Raw genomic sequence first — 15,019 nt, 5'->3', positions numbered from 1 at the left:
TGAACCACCGTCAGTGACCGCTACAAAATTGCTCATTACTTGAGACACGTCATCCGACGGAAAATAACTTCGCAAAATCACGTGTCCGTTGTAAACGCAAATCTCGGGTAAGATAGCAACGCTCATAGCGATTCCACGATTTGACTCTTAATACTCTTAACCACATCACAAAGATGTTCTTCCTTTAAAGATTTACGATGTTGCGAATTATTGGCTATAAAAGTCGCTAGATGACTTGGGCCTAAGGTGGTGCCTTGGGTATTAGCCTAGCAGATTATTATTATTATTCTTATTATTCCTATTAAACGTTTTTTTTATGGTGATCCCCAAAGTCCGTGAAGGTTTGTTTCAACACTGTACAAGGGTCATATGTATCGCGCCAACCCGACCACGATGGTCTTATTCAACGCATCAGTGGCACTTTCCGATAGAGGTTTCTGCGGTATGTCTATCACAATTACACTGGATGAATTGGACTCGGATCTAACTGTTGCTCGATTTTTCCCGCGTGATTGTAAATGGTTCAACAAGAAATGCGTGCCCTTCTGTTATTCCAACGATAAAATAATCAAACACTTTTGACACTGAACGTAGCTTGTTATTTAACCGTCGACAGAAATAATTAGAAAGCATCGCCAAACCACAGATTTTCCTCTTTCGTCAGAATGAAACGAAACGCGATTACTTACGCAGTTATTTCTGATCAATTCCCTCAGTTCCTCCTTGGTCCACTTGAAAACTTTTAAAGTACTAGATGTAGCCATGGATAATAACAAGCGAGGTGAACCGTACGTGCCTAGTCTTGTACTGTACAGACTGAATAAAGTATCTTTGCACAGCGATTAACTGATGGAAATAACGTAACGTTTCTCGCTCATACCTGACTCAACTTGGAAAAACAATACTAAAGATATTAAAACATGATAGCGAAAATTCAATACGTTATAATTAAGTAGGTCAAATATCGGGTTTAGACGGGTACCCGCAGTACAAATTGGTCAAAAAAACACCCGTAATACCTAAAAATATTCCCCAAATATTTTCTACCCGCCCACACCCACCAGCGAATGGATGGGTTTTATTGTGGGGTACCCAGTATTTAGACAAAGGCTTCCCACCTCTAGGCCCTACCCCAGTTTTTACCTCTCGGAGTGAACTTCGTTCCCTAGGAGAGTTATTACAATCACCGTGTCGGGGTGTGTCTGCCTGGGCTGCGAACGCAGTTTCGGGCCAAGTGTAATCTTTGCATTCGCAGTTTTTTGAAATTAGCGAAAAGGTAGAGTGACGTATGTTGGAGTGTTTGTGACTGTGTGTGTTGTGATGTTGATTAGAATGATTTTGCGTGTTAAGGCGTGTGTTGTTGTGATTCAAAAGTGCACTCCGTCTTCTACTAATCATTGACTTTCGGGACGAACCAAGCGCTAAGGGTTACATTAAAAGTCTTAGCATCCAAAGGCAGGGTTTCCATCAAATGTTCACGAAAATGTGGTAGGGGTTTTGAACCTGGGTTTTCCTGTTTGGCAAGCGAGTGTTCTACCACAGAACCATCAACACTAGCTAAACATAATTAAAAATTAAGAATTCCACTTAGGCGGACGCGTATATTAAAAGTTAAAAGAGTTTTAGGTTTTGGTTCTTATTTAAATATAACGGGATTTCGTGTTCAATTTAAATTATTTCGTACAGGATTTCAAAGGTTGCCACTTGTCTACTGAATTAAAACAAATACAGCGACCGAGATTTGAACTCCAGCCCTTTTACTTGTTAAGTGAGTGCTCTACCACCAAACCACCACCGCATTTTGCAATGCATCGATATTTAGAGGAACGTCCGTCTTCCTTAACGTTTTTATGAACTTATTAACTTCAATTTATTCTCTAAAAAATTTACGTTAATAAGTTCATAAAAGTCAATTTATTCTGTAAGATTTTTATTATTTATAGATTAAATTAAAATTAGTTGATTTAATTTAAAATACGGCTATAGCCATTAATCGAACCCGAGTAACATTTCGTTTCAGGCCCATTCGCGGGACCCCCAAACCAGTAGGCATAATTCTATAATGGTTTCGGTTAAAATGGAAAATAATGCGTCAAAATACTGGTCATTATAGACCATCAATTTCCCGAAACCATTTTTGGTTATTGGGGGTCCGCCAGTTAAGTTTTTACCCATTAAAGGCTTAAATGGGTAAAAACTTAACTTATATTTTGCCGATTTTTTTGGTTGATTTTCTTTTCAGCTTAAAAATCTACATACTTAAATTTAGTTACATTTTGTTATTAGGTTTATGATTGTGTTAAGAAATTTTAATTTTAAGTGAGGTTAAGTGAGATGTTATGTCAATGCGCAGGACCCACAATCCACGTAAAGCATATTATGATATTTGAATTTGGCGAATAAGGAAATGTCGCCATCTATCTCCAAATATATTTTATAATATATATTTATAAGTGATTCTTCGCTATTGCTGGATCAATTTGGGCGCTCAGGGACCTATTTATTGGGCAAAAGCTGTCTCTCACATCATTGGCGATAAAAAGGAATGAGATTAATCAATCGATAGGTAATATCGTGCCATCGTTTGTGTGATATTTTACCCTCATAGTCGTGGTCTCACTTTGGTCCAACAGGGCCTTCAAGTTGGGCATTGGTTGTATCCCACACAATTTGGGATATAAATAAAAATTATACATCGATCGAGGGGCTATATCGTGCCCTTGCTGTCACAAAGAGGAAAGGAAATTGCGCATTGGCCATCCCTCGCACCGTTAGGCGTAGAAAAGAAGGTGATGCCTAAATTGACAAGGGATTTTTATCAATATTTCGGTGGTTGCCAGTGATTTCCCATACTATTTCGGAGGTTGCCTGTGATTTTTCACACTATTTCGGAGGTTGCCTGTGATTTTTCACAATATTTCTGTGGATGCCAGTGATTTACAATATTTCGGTGGTTGCCAGTGATTTTTCACAATACTTTGGTGGCTGCCAGTGATTTTTCACAGTACTTCGTTGGTTGCCAGTGATTTTTAACAATATTTCGTTGATTTCCAGTGAATTTTCACAATATTTCTGTGGATGCCAGTGATTTTTCACAATATTTCGGAGCTTGCCAGTGATTGTTCACAATATTTCTGTGGATGCCAGTGATTTTTCACAATATTTCAGTGATTTCAAGTTATTTTTAACAATATTTCGGAGCTTTCCAGTGATTGTTCACAATATTTCTGTGGATGCCAGTGATTTTTCACAATATTTCGGAGCTTGCCAGTGATTGTTCACAATATTTCTGTGGATGCCAGTGATTTTTCACAATATTTCGGAGCTTGCCAGTGATTGTTCACAATATTTCTGTGGATGCCAGTGATTTTTCACAATATTTCAGTGATTTCAAGTTATTTTTAACAATATTTCGGAGCTTGCCAGTGATTGTTCACAATATTTCGGTGGTTGCCAGTGATTTTTCACAATACTTTGGTGGCTGCCAGTGATTTTTCACAGTACTTCGTTGGTTGCCAGAATTTTTAACAATATTTTGGAGGTTGCCAGTGATTTTTAACAATATTTCGTTGATTTCCAATGAATTTTCACAATATTTCTGTGGATGCCAGTGATTTTTCACAATATTTCGGAGCTTGCCAGTGATTGTTCACAATATTTCTGTGGATGCCAGTGATTTTTCACAATATTTCAGTGATTTCAAGTTATTTTTAACAATATTTCGGTAATTGCCAGTGATTTTTTACAAATTTTCGGTGGTTTCCAGTGATTTTCCACAGTATTTCGGTGGTTGCCAGTGATTTTTCACAATATTTCGGTGGTTGCCAGTGATTTTTCCCAATATTTCGGTGGTTGTAATTAGTAATTTGTAATTGCTAAGTATGTCTATAGTAATGTGTAATTGCTAAGTATGTCTATAGTAATGTGTAATTGCTAAATATATAATTAAAATGTGTAATTGCTAAATATGTAATTAGTAATATGTAATTGCTAAATATGTAATTAGTAATATGTAATTGCTAAATATGTAATTAGTAATATGTAATTGCTAAATATGTAATTAGTAATATGTAATTGCTAAATATGTAATTAGTAATATGTAATTGCTAAATATGTAATTGCTAAATATGTAATTGATAAATATATAATTAGTAATATGTAATTGCTTAATATTTAATTAGTTATATGCAGTTGCTAAATATGTAATTAGTAACGAAATAACTTTAGTGCAGTTAAAGCTACGGAACGATTACACGAAGTGATCAGCACTTCGTCTAAGCTTTGGCCAAGGCTATTACTCTTCATATTAAAACTGCATTTCCCTCCGGTCTCGTAGAATTACCCTAGTTGACTCAAAAACGGCAAGATAGTATGGTGGGCAGTAAATACGAATAATGATTTTTTGGCTATTTTTCGGTACAGCAAGGTACGCGAATAATTTTTCAGATAAACGAAAAAAAGGTGATTAGACGATATTACAACAATCATTTTAAAAAGCCCATATAGGACCGCAATTCGCGCTCGTTACTTAATTGTCGGTTACACTGCTTTATCCAAGCAATTGTTTTCTGAGGATCGTGTGTTCTACTTTAAATAAACCGTTTACAACCGTTAATTTCAGCAGAAGGTGCAGCAATGGGCCGACCAGTGCGCCACTTCGCACACAGCAGTGGGACAAAGAGTGGATGCTCTGGCAACTCCGGCCGACACCCTACCTACGAAGGTAGAGAGCCAAACCCATTGGAAAGAGCTCCTAAATGGGGAACGGCGAGCACACAGCAGTCCAAGTAACCCGGCACAGCTGGCACCGGATATCCCGGTGGGAGTCCAAAAGGCCGGGAAACAGGACCGCCGTGCCCTCAAACGGAGGCTCGCAGCCCCACAGCAGGCTACCCAATCCTGGACCCTCTCCGTTAGCCTGGGCCGAAGCCCAGTTACCAGCCCACCCCGGACCGAAGTCGGAGGTGGAGATAAGTAGTATAAAAATGAGAGAACTGCCCCACGGAAAATGCATTTTCCCATAGGATTGTACAGGGAATATATGATTCCCCGTTGATTCTCTATGGGGATTTAATAGGGTGATTCATAAATTTAAAGTTTTTATTTTTGTAACTCTCAACCCATAATATCATTCTAACTACTAAAATATAAATTAGTTATTAATTTCGGAATTTCTGATTAATATTTACAGGTCGCTACCGACTCACAAAGTTTAAAAGTTATCTGCAATAACGCACTTATTGCGATGCTGAATATGGTTTACTTTTAATATCTTCAATGACGGTATTTAGCTATTAACAATATACAATGCAGTGTTTACATGCCCCGCCGGCACCTCACTACTCCTGCTATCGCCACAATGCTAGTTAACGCAAGCTTTCCATTACTCTATTAGAGGCTATTCTATCACTTATCTAGCGACACAATCCATGCAACCCAAAGCGCTTGTATTCACCTGTGAGTGTGATTTTCTTAAAGTTTTTTGGTTTATTGTTGTAATTTTATTCCTATAATGACGTCAAATATTATAAAAACAAGAAAAAGAACTGAAATATGGTTAATTGGACACACAAAATTACCCTCAGTGAAAGAAGTGATGAGTTTATTTTTTCATTATAAAACTGTAATGAAGAAAGTAAATAGAGAATCGGCGTCATTAACTGCTGGTGATGTGATGGCTTTATGGCAAAAAGCAAGTATTCCTATCAAAGAAAAGCAACATGTTATCACAAAAATACTAAAAATTTTCAAGGAATGGCAGAATTTAAAGAAAAATAAAGAAAATAAAGCAAAACGTTCAGCAGCAATCAAAGAAAAAGAAAACAAGTGGCAATCAAATTTAAATGTTTTATTTGATATAGCTCACTCTAATTCCCTAAATATGATGACCATTGATGAAGATAAGCAATTTCTTTTGAGCCAAAGAAAAATGAGCCGCCCAGGACGAATTGGTGACATCGATACACAGTATGCGAGAAAACTTAATAAACAATTAGAAAAAGAAGCTAAGTTGGAAAAAATGAAAGAAAAGGAAAAAGAAGCAATAAATAGACTAACTGAGAAGTGCGATTTATTGTCATCTTCAGCTTCTTCCTCTGCAGAGGATAGAAGTGATAGTGACATGAGTCAAAGTCGTCCTAATTCTCCCCAGCCAGGACCTTCTAACAAAGATTTTTCGCCACCTCGGAAACGAGGCCGAAAAACAATCTTAGATTCTAATTTAGCTACTAGTCTTGATGTCGCTAAATTGAGTGACCGAAAAGCAACTGTTGTTTTGGCCTCTACACTCAAAAGTCTGGGCTGTAATGTGTCAGAATATAACGTTAGCTATTCTTCTATACGTCGCCAAAGAATGGATATTAGAAAACAGCTTGCTCAGTCTATAAAAGCTGATTTTCAACCACAAACTACACTTACTGTGCACTGGGATGGAAAGATGCTCGAGGACATAACGGGACATGAAATAGTAGATCGTCTACCAATCTTGGTATCTGGAAAAGGAGTCGACCAGCTCTTGGCCGTTGCGAAGCTTCCAGATGGCAAAGGGGAAACCATGGCGTCTGCTATTTTCGATACAATTTTATCCTGGAGCTTATATGATAAAATAAGATGTATGTGCTTCGACACAACAGCATCTAATACAGGGCGAATAAAAGGAGCCTGTATTCTTTTGGAACAGAAAATGCAAAAGAAATTGCTTTGGTTTGCATGTCGGCATCACATCTTAGAAATCGTACTTGAAGCTGTCGTAGTATCAGCTATTGGACCTTCCAGCGGTCCTGAAATCATGATTTTCAAAAGATTTAAGAGCTGTTGGACAAAAATTAAACAGGAAGACTTCAAGACTGCGATATCCGAACCATCTACTTGGCGTTGCGTTCAAACGGTCGCGACAGATATAATTACTTTTGCTCAGAATCAACTACAACAATTTCGGCCTCGTGACGATTACAAAGAGCTCCTCCATTTGATCATTATCTTTTTAGGAGGGATTCCTGAAGGTGGTATCTCATTCAAAGCCCCTGCTGGAATGCACCGTGCACGTTGGATGGCAAAAGCTGTATATGCATTGAAAATGTTTCTGTTTAAGCACCAGTTTAAGATCACAATTAAAGAAGCTAAGGCCATTACGAATATCTGCATGTTTGTTGTACTTGTTTACGCAAAATACTGGTTTACAGCGCCAGTGGCTTATATGGCACCTGCAAATGACCTGCAAATTTTGAAAGATTTGGTTCAGTTCGAGAAACATAATAGAGTTTTCGCCAAAGTCGCCGTAAAAAAGATGTTGGGTCATCTTTGGTATCTTTCTGAAGAGCTGGTTGCTTTAGCTTTGTTTGATAAACGAGTTTCTACTGAAACAAAACGTAAAATGATTTTAGCGCAATCTTTGGAATATGATGCAATCGTAAACCGAAATATAGAAGATTTCGTTACAACAAATACAATGAGTTTTTTCGAAATGACCGCATTTCAAGTGAGTTCATCCAAAAAGATCCCGAGCTATGGGAAGAAGAAGAAAGCTACAGGTCGGCTAAAGAAATTGTACAAAACATGAGAGTCGTTAACGATATAGCTGAACGGGGTGTTGCTTTGATGGAAGAGTACAATAAATTACACACGAACGATGAGGAGCAGAAGCAGTACTTAATGTTGTTAGTTAAGAATTATAGACAGAAAAACCCCAACGTCAATAAGACAAATTTTATATAACAAACGTTTTTTTCTTTCTCCTTAGAAATTAAAAAGGTTTGATCTTTGTTCTTTAGCATTTTAAATACACAAAACTGTATCCTGATTGTAATAAATTCTTATTGACAAATTTATTGTTTTTGTTTCATTTCGCAAATTGCAAAAGCCGGTAGCGACCATTAAATGTCAATTAAAAAAATTACAAAAAATCCTGATCAGTTTCCTAGTGGAATAGATCTGTTTTAGGGGTTGAGAGTAAAATAAAAATAAAAATATTTTTGTTTGGTCTACTATGAATCACCCTAGGATTTAATCAACCTTGAACGCCCTTGAAAAGTACCGGCTCAAAGTGGTTGCATTCGCCGGTACCGAGAATTCGAAAGAGACCGTCGAAAAATTGAAACGTCAAATCGAAATAAGCTCTCATGTTTCGGCGGGAGTAAAAGTACGAGAGTGGCAACGGGATTCATAGTCGAGCGTTGAAGAAGAACGTGGGGAATCGAATGATTTCGAAGCTTCAGTCGGCAATCTAGCCGTCTAATGTATACGGGGTTTCTAATTTCTACTAGAAGCCGATAGTTCTTACGAGCGACTCGTCGACGCGTCGAGCCTAGGGGTGCAGAGTCGCCTTTAAGTAATCGTCATTCAAAGCGCTTACGAGAAGGTGAATTCTCATTCAATAACAATGGGGAATCAAAACGCCCTTAAAATGTCTATTCGTGGGTTTCGTTACCGTTCTTTCACGCTCGGTGTGGGAGGAATCAGAGAGAGTCTTCGGGAGAACCCGGATAATTTATACGCTATCGAATTTCTTTGACGGGAAAAAAATATTTCGCTGGTGTTTTTAATAGAAGCCAAAATAAACGTGCGACAAACTAAATCTCCAAGTTTGGGCTTGATTAATAATTATGGAATTTCTCGTGAAAAGAAAGTATTATAAAACAATTGAGATTTCTTAAGGTTATGATTTAAATGGAAATTTAGGCAATTAAAGTGCAAAGTACGAAAAAAAACTTATATATAGGGAATGATTTCCCTCCAAATTTCATTAGAATATTTTGGTTCTTGCTACTTTCACGTCTTGGATTAGGGAGTAAATCGAAAATGTAAGTTTATAATGTCAAAAATGTACCTTTGATTTCTTTCCCAAATGAATCACGTTCATGTAATATTTATTCAAGGTCAGAGGAAAGGTCATGTATCGTGGAGGTCAACTTTCTCAGAGCCCGTGGTGAATATATCTTAAAAGAACTCACGTAGTTGAATGTGGAGACCGACGAAAGTGGTGTGTACGCGTTCAAGCCACCGTTCCCGTATCACGAACTAAGTTTGCGAGACAAAAGTCAATGCTCGTGGATTTCTCGCAGTATTTGCGGCTTACTATGGAACGATGGCGACTACCACTTGGAGCAGTTGCCTGACATAATTTCATTCATATCGGCTAAAGCATCGAAGTTTTACGCTAAAGGACACCAAAAATGCAGCATTCTATCAAACTATTTCAATAAAGAAATCATCAATGTTGAGAAGTATAGTTGTCCCAAGTTAAATGAACTGCCCAACTCATGCCCTCCGTCTTGTAAATACCATTTTAATAACTCTAATTGTGCAATTATCAAAGCTTACAAATTATCTGTATGGAAAAAAAACTACGATGTAGCGTAATAAAATTGAATTTTTCCTTTTAAACTATTTGCCTGTTCATTTTTATTGATAGTCTTATTAAAATCTCAGCTTTCAGGCGCCATAATTTTCTGTCGCCGTTAGAAATATTTGAAAAATATCATCCCGAGTTTCTAATTTCTTATTTCATTGATTTTTGATCCGGGCTTTCTTAAACATAACAAAAACTTCAACGTCCTCTTGTGATATAACCAGTACCAAGGTTAAAATTCAACTAATGCTAATAATACATTGTGCCCTTTGATACCAAAATATTTTTGAAGAGTATAAAAACCCGTGTCACAAACAGAATAACTATATTATCTGCAGAGCAATAGTTTAATCATCTCACGAAATGTCTTCTCTGGATATGAAAGTCGCCGTCGCTGTGTTACGGTACACTGCTACGATAGGAGTCATCCCCGGTAGACCCGAATTACCTATACTTTCATTCAGGATGGTCGAAGTTATTTTACGAAAACATCATAAAGGTTTTTGGGTAAACTTTTATCCCAACGCTTCTAGGTGTACCATCGACGTACATCTCCCATACCATCCAAACATATCAAACATTCGAAACGCTTTGGGCCCGTCGCTTATGCAAATAATCAAGGTACGTACATCAATTAAATAGTTTTTAATATTCTTCTGAAAAATATTACTAATAATTTTATTTATCATTAATAGATCGAAAAGCTTGATCCTAATGTCTCCCAGGAAGAGGATCTCATGGCATCTATGCTCCTTTCTTCTCTTAATGATGCACCATGCGTGTCAGCCTTCGCTTCGCAACCAACGACTCCTTCAGTGGTTCCGCCTTCAGCTCCTACACTGGTTCCGTCTTCAGCTCCTACACTGGTGTCTCTTCTATCTTTACCCTCGAGTTCGACGTCTGATCCTTTTGCTTTCCTTTTGGATCCATCATTCTCAGCTTCTACTTCAGCCTCTGGTTCAACTTCTTCGGGCTTAACCGAGTCTTCAGCCTCTGGTTCAACTTCTTCGGGCTTAGCCGAGTCTTCAGCTTCTAAGACCGAGAAGCGCAAGAAGAGAGGCTCTGGCATCAGAAAAGACGTTACCCAGAAAAGGAAGCCGAGAAAAACTGATTTCAATACTGATTTAGAAGAACTCATTGATTATGAAAACATTGTAAAAGAGGGTCTATTGTCTTTGTAAAACAAAAAAAAAACAAAAAAATAGAACTCTTAAGCGGGAAATTAAGATTTTATTTGAATAAATCCCATATAAAACATATCAATTTGGTGTACTTATTTCATTTCGATAATAGGCATTCTAAATTACAATAGTATTATTTCATTTATTACATCATATGACATACTATAAAATAATATAATAAAGCCCACACCGATACACCTTTAGATCTTATTACAATAAAAGGGATACTCCGGTTGCGAAAGCAAAATGACGAAGGGAATGAGGCTGAAATTGAATACGGAAAGTCAAGGTCGCATTAAGAGTATATAAGCTTGTCTACCACTTAGTATCTCATTATCAGTTACGGGAGCCACCGAATAAAGCATTTGCATTGTTTACGTGTACCGTATGCTCGAAACAGTTTAATAAAAAGTTTAATTTAAACCGTCACGTTCGTGAACAGCACGAAAATAAAAAATATTATTGTGTTGTATGTGGAATTAGCTTCGCTCGGAGACAACGATTGCTACGCCACTCGCGTATTCATTCTGAACCAAATGAAGAAGATGCAGAATCTCTTCCCCCCGTAGAAAAAGATTCATCCAAACCAGATGCCGAGCCCTTTCGGTGTAACATCGAGGAAGTGTCCGTTCTGGAAGATGCGATTGTTGGTTCGCGATATACCCCGAAAATAACTCAAACCGATCCAGAGATGCTTATCACGGCTATTAAGCCAGGTTTAATTAAATATTTGGAAAACAATTTACGTAAAAAAAGGGGCATAAAGTGGAATATTTTCATTCACGCCCAATACGATCGTGAACTGAACAACGGGGAAGATGTACAAGCTTTCCCGTACTTCCGGAGTAGAAACCAAACCTCGCTTACACCTGAAGAGATACCCGGTCAAATAGACAATTGCTTAAAACAAATGAGTAAGGCGGCGGAAGAATTTGAAGACAGAGGCAGCGGATGGATCATGAACCACATAGTTTATATCCAAGTGGACATAGTTACGTACATGCCGTTGGTCGGCGGTTCATATATGGAACTGCCCCCGTTCGTTCGTAATTGCAAAGGCGTCTTAAACCTAAATTCAAACGACGAAAAATGTTTTTTGTGGTGCATCCTCGCCAAACTTTATCCCGCTAAAATGCACCGAGAGAGGGTGGTCCAATATAAGCCATTTGAAAATGAATTGGATTGCTCCGATATATCTTTCCCTTTCACGCTTAATACGCTGAAACTAAGAAAGTTCGAGGAAAAGAACAATCTGTCCATTAACGTTTTCGGTTTCGAAAATGAAGTATTTCCTCTACACATCAGTCGGAAAAACAAAGTTCCCGAAGAACGGCAGATTGACCTACTCTTTCTCGTGTCAGGAGAAAATCAGCATTTTTGTTTAATTCGAGACTTAAGTCGCCTGTTGTGTAAATTCACCAAACATAACGGCAAGTCGTACGTATGTCGGTTTTGTTTACATAGGTATTCCGGTGTTAATGCCGAAAACAATCACCGAGAACATATTAAAAACTGCAGTCTTCACGATCCGCAACTGATCAAAATGCCGAAAGACGACGATAAAATTTTAAAATTCTCCAAATACGATTGGTTGCAAAAGGTACGTTATTAGTTATAAATTTGATCGCAACTTTGTTAAAATTTTTACGAATGAACATTCTAGGTACCGTACGTAATCTATTCAGATTTTGAATCTATCATCGATAAATTTAACACTTGTTTGCCGGATTCTGCCCTATCATGTACCACCAAATTGTCAGAACATATAGCGTGCGGTTTTAGCTACGTAATTGTTGGTCCAGACGGTATGATAATTATCTTTCATAATGTACCCAAATTTTGTTCGTTTTTAAATTTTGACCGTCTTTAGGTACTCCTAACGCACCCGTCACATACCGAGGAACTGACGCCATAGACGTTTTCCTCGAAAGCCTTTTGATGGAAGAAGAAGTAATTTCAGATTTATTTCTAAAGAATGTCCCGATGGATCTATCTCCGACAGAAATAGAAAATTGTCGAAGAGAAACTCATTGCTATATTTGCTCGGAAATTTTTACTCTGAAGGATCCACCCGTTAAAGATCATTGTCATTTTTTAGGTATAAGGTTTTTAATCAAAGCCCTACCCATGTTTAATCATTATGTTTTAGGTCGTTTTCGAGGAGTGGCTCATAATAGTTGCAATTTGAAGCTTAGAATTGGAAAATTCATCCCCGTTATCATGCATAATTTATCACGGTACATTAATGCGTTCCATTTCGTTATATAATAGTTAACTAACAAAATATTGTACATTTCAGTTATGATTCCCATCTCATTATGCAGAGGATTGGATTGAATAAAGACGAAAAAATTTCAACGATTCCTTCCAACACGGAAACTTATATCAGTTTCAGCCTCGGTCGTTTGCGATTTATCGACTCAATTCGTTTCATGCCGGCGTCGCTTGAAACTCTTATTTCCAACTTGGCCAAAGGAGGTGCCGAAAAATTCCCCATTCTCAAATCATTTTATCCATTCCATCAAGTCACCCATTTGCTCAAGAAACTAACGTACCCGTATGATTATATGAGCAGCATGGACAAATTCGACGAAACTCAATTGCCTTCGAAAGAAGCTTTTTTCAACACCTTAACTGATGAACATATTTCTGATCAAAACTATGATAACGTACAAAAATTGTGGGATGCTTTTAAATTGAAAAATTTGGGTATATAATAATTTGTATTAATAATTTGTGAAAAGACATATTTATGAAGGTTATTATTGCTTTCAGGTGAATTACACGATTTATATGTCCAGCCGGATACCTTACAACTGGCCGACGTATTTGAAAATTTTCGCAATATGTGTTTCGAGTATTACAAGCTTGATTGCGCACACGCCTTTACGGGGCCAGGGTTTGCCTGGGAAGCCGCCTTGCATATGACAAAAGTCAAGTTGGAACTTCTTCAAGATATAGACATGCACCTTTTTATTGAACGGGGAATACGAGGGGGTGTGTCTATGATCAGCCACCGTTTCGCTGAAGCCAATAATCAACACATACCCGAAACATTCGATCCCGATCAGCCTTCTAACTATATAATGTATCTGGACATGAACAATCTTTACGGTTTCGCTATGGTTGATTATCTTCCAACCAGAAACTTCGCCTGGGTACAAGTGAAAGATCTAATATCCTACACCGTAAACCACGTACTTACTTTATCAGACGAGGCTTCTTACGGATTCATTTTGGAAGTTGACTTGGAATATCCAGAGGAACTACATGAAACGCACAATTGCTACCCGCTTGCCCCCGAGTCTAGAAAGATTACAATCGATATGTTTTCTAATTACTACAAGTTAATGCTAAAAAAACTAAAGCTTCCTTTGAAAGAAACCCCTCCTAAGCTCGTCCCATCTTTATCCAAAAAAGAAGGATATGTACTTCACTATCGTAATTTGAAGTATTACATATCAAAAGGTATGAAATTAACAATGGTTCGGAAAATTTTATCTTTCAACCAAGAACCCTGGCTCCGACCCTTCATAAATTTTAACACCGAAAAAAGGAAACTCGCTAAGAACGATTTCGAAAAGGACCTATTCAAGCTTCAAAATAACAGCGTGTTCGGTAACTAATTCAATTAAAGTTAATTAAATTTAAAAAACTTTAAAAGAAAAACTTTTTTTTTATTTTCAGGAAAAACAATGGAAAATTTAAGAAACCGAATAGATTTCCATCTAGTTCAAACAGCGGAACGTGCCATCAAAAAAGCGTCTTCGCCGGCATTTGAAAAGTTCACCATTTTTCATAACGAACTGGTGGGCATTCAAATGAAGAAGAAGTCGCTGACGTTGAATAGACCAATCTACACGGGTTTCACTATTCTTGACATCTCGAAATTATTTATGTACCAGTTCCACTAAGAGTACATCCGAAAGACGTACGGCAACAGAGCACGACTACTTTTCACAGACACGGATAGCCTAACCTACGACATCCAAACAGAAGATATCTACGCCGATTTACAGAAAGATTCCAAACTCTTTGATTTTTCGGGCTACCCTGTCGACCACCCTCTTTTCAACAACGCCAACAAAAAGGTCATGGGAAAAATGAAGGACGAAATGGATGGTGTCCCAATTCGCGAGTTTTGCGGTCTCCGGCCCAAGATGTATTCCATCTTATCGGAAAAGGGGGAAAAGAAAACAGCGAAAGGAATTTGCAGACGTGTTGTTAAAAATAAGATCAGGCACGCTAATTATTGCGATTCCTTGTTTCAAAATAGGGTTACAACCAGCACCATGTTAAGAATTGCTAGTTCAAAGCATAAAATTTTTACTATCTCACAAAATAAAATAGCTTTAAATCCATGCGATAACAAAAAGTATATTTTAGGCAATGGTGTAAATTCTTTATCATACGGTCATAAGTGGATCAAATTAATAAAATAAATGTTTCATTGATTTTAAAATATTGTGAAATAAAAAAACCCATGAATATT

General features: G+C 37.5%; 2 protein-coding genes across 2 annotated transcripts in view; one reads left to right on the top strand and one right to left on the bottom strand.

The window, feature by feature from the left end:
- Positions 1–15,019, bottom strand: part of LOC149958410 (ras-related and estrogen-regulated growth inhibitor-like protein) — a 319,784-nt gene that overhangs the window by 121,494 nt on the left and 183,271 nt on the right. The window lies entirely within an intron of this gene.
- Positions 1–15,019, top strand: part of LOC149958411 (uncharacterized) — a 218,509-nt gene that overhangs the window by 66,303 nt on the left and 137,187 nt on the right. The gene's annotated exons all lie outside the window — the stretch shown is intronic.

Source organism: Leiobunum rupestre, chromosome 2 (assembly GCF_980474605.1).
Source record: "Leiobunum rupestre chromosome 2, qqLeiRupe1.1.hap1, whole genome shotgun sequence".
Classification (NCBI taxonomy): domain Eukaryota; kingdom Metazoa; phylum Arthropoda; class Arachnida; order Opiliones; family Sclerosomatidae; genus Leiobunum; species Leiobunum rupestre.
This window is presented reverse-complemented; position numbering and strand designations above follow the sequence as displayed.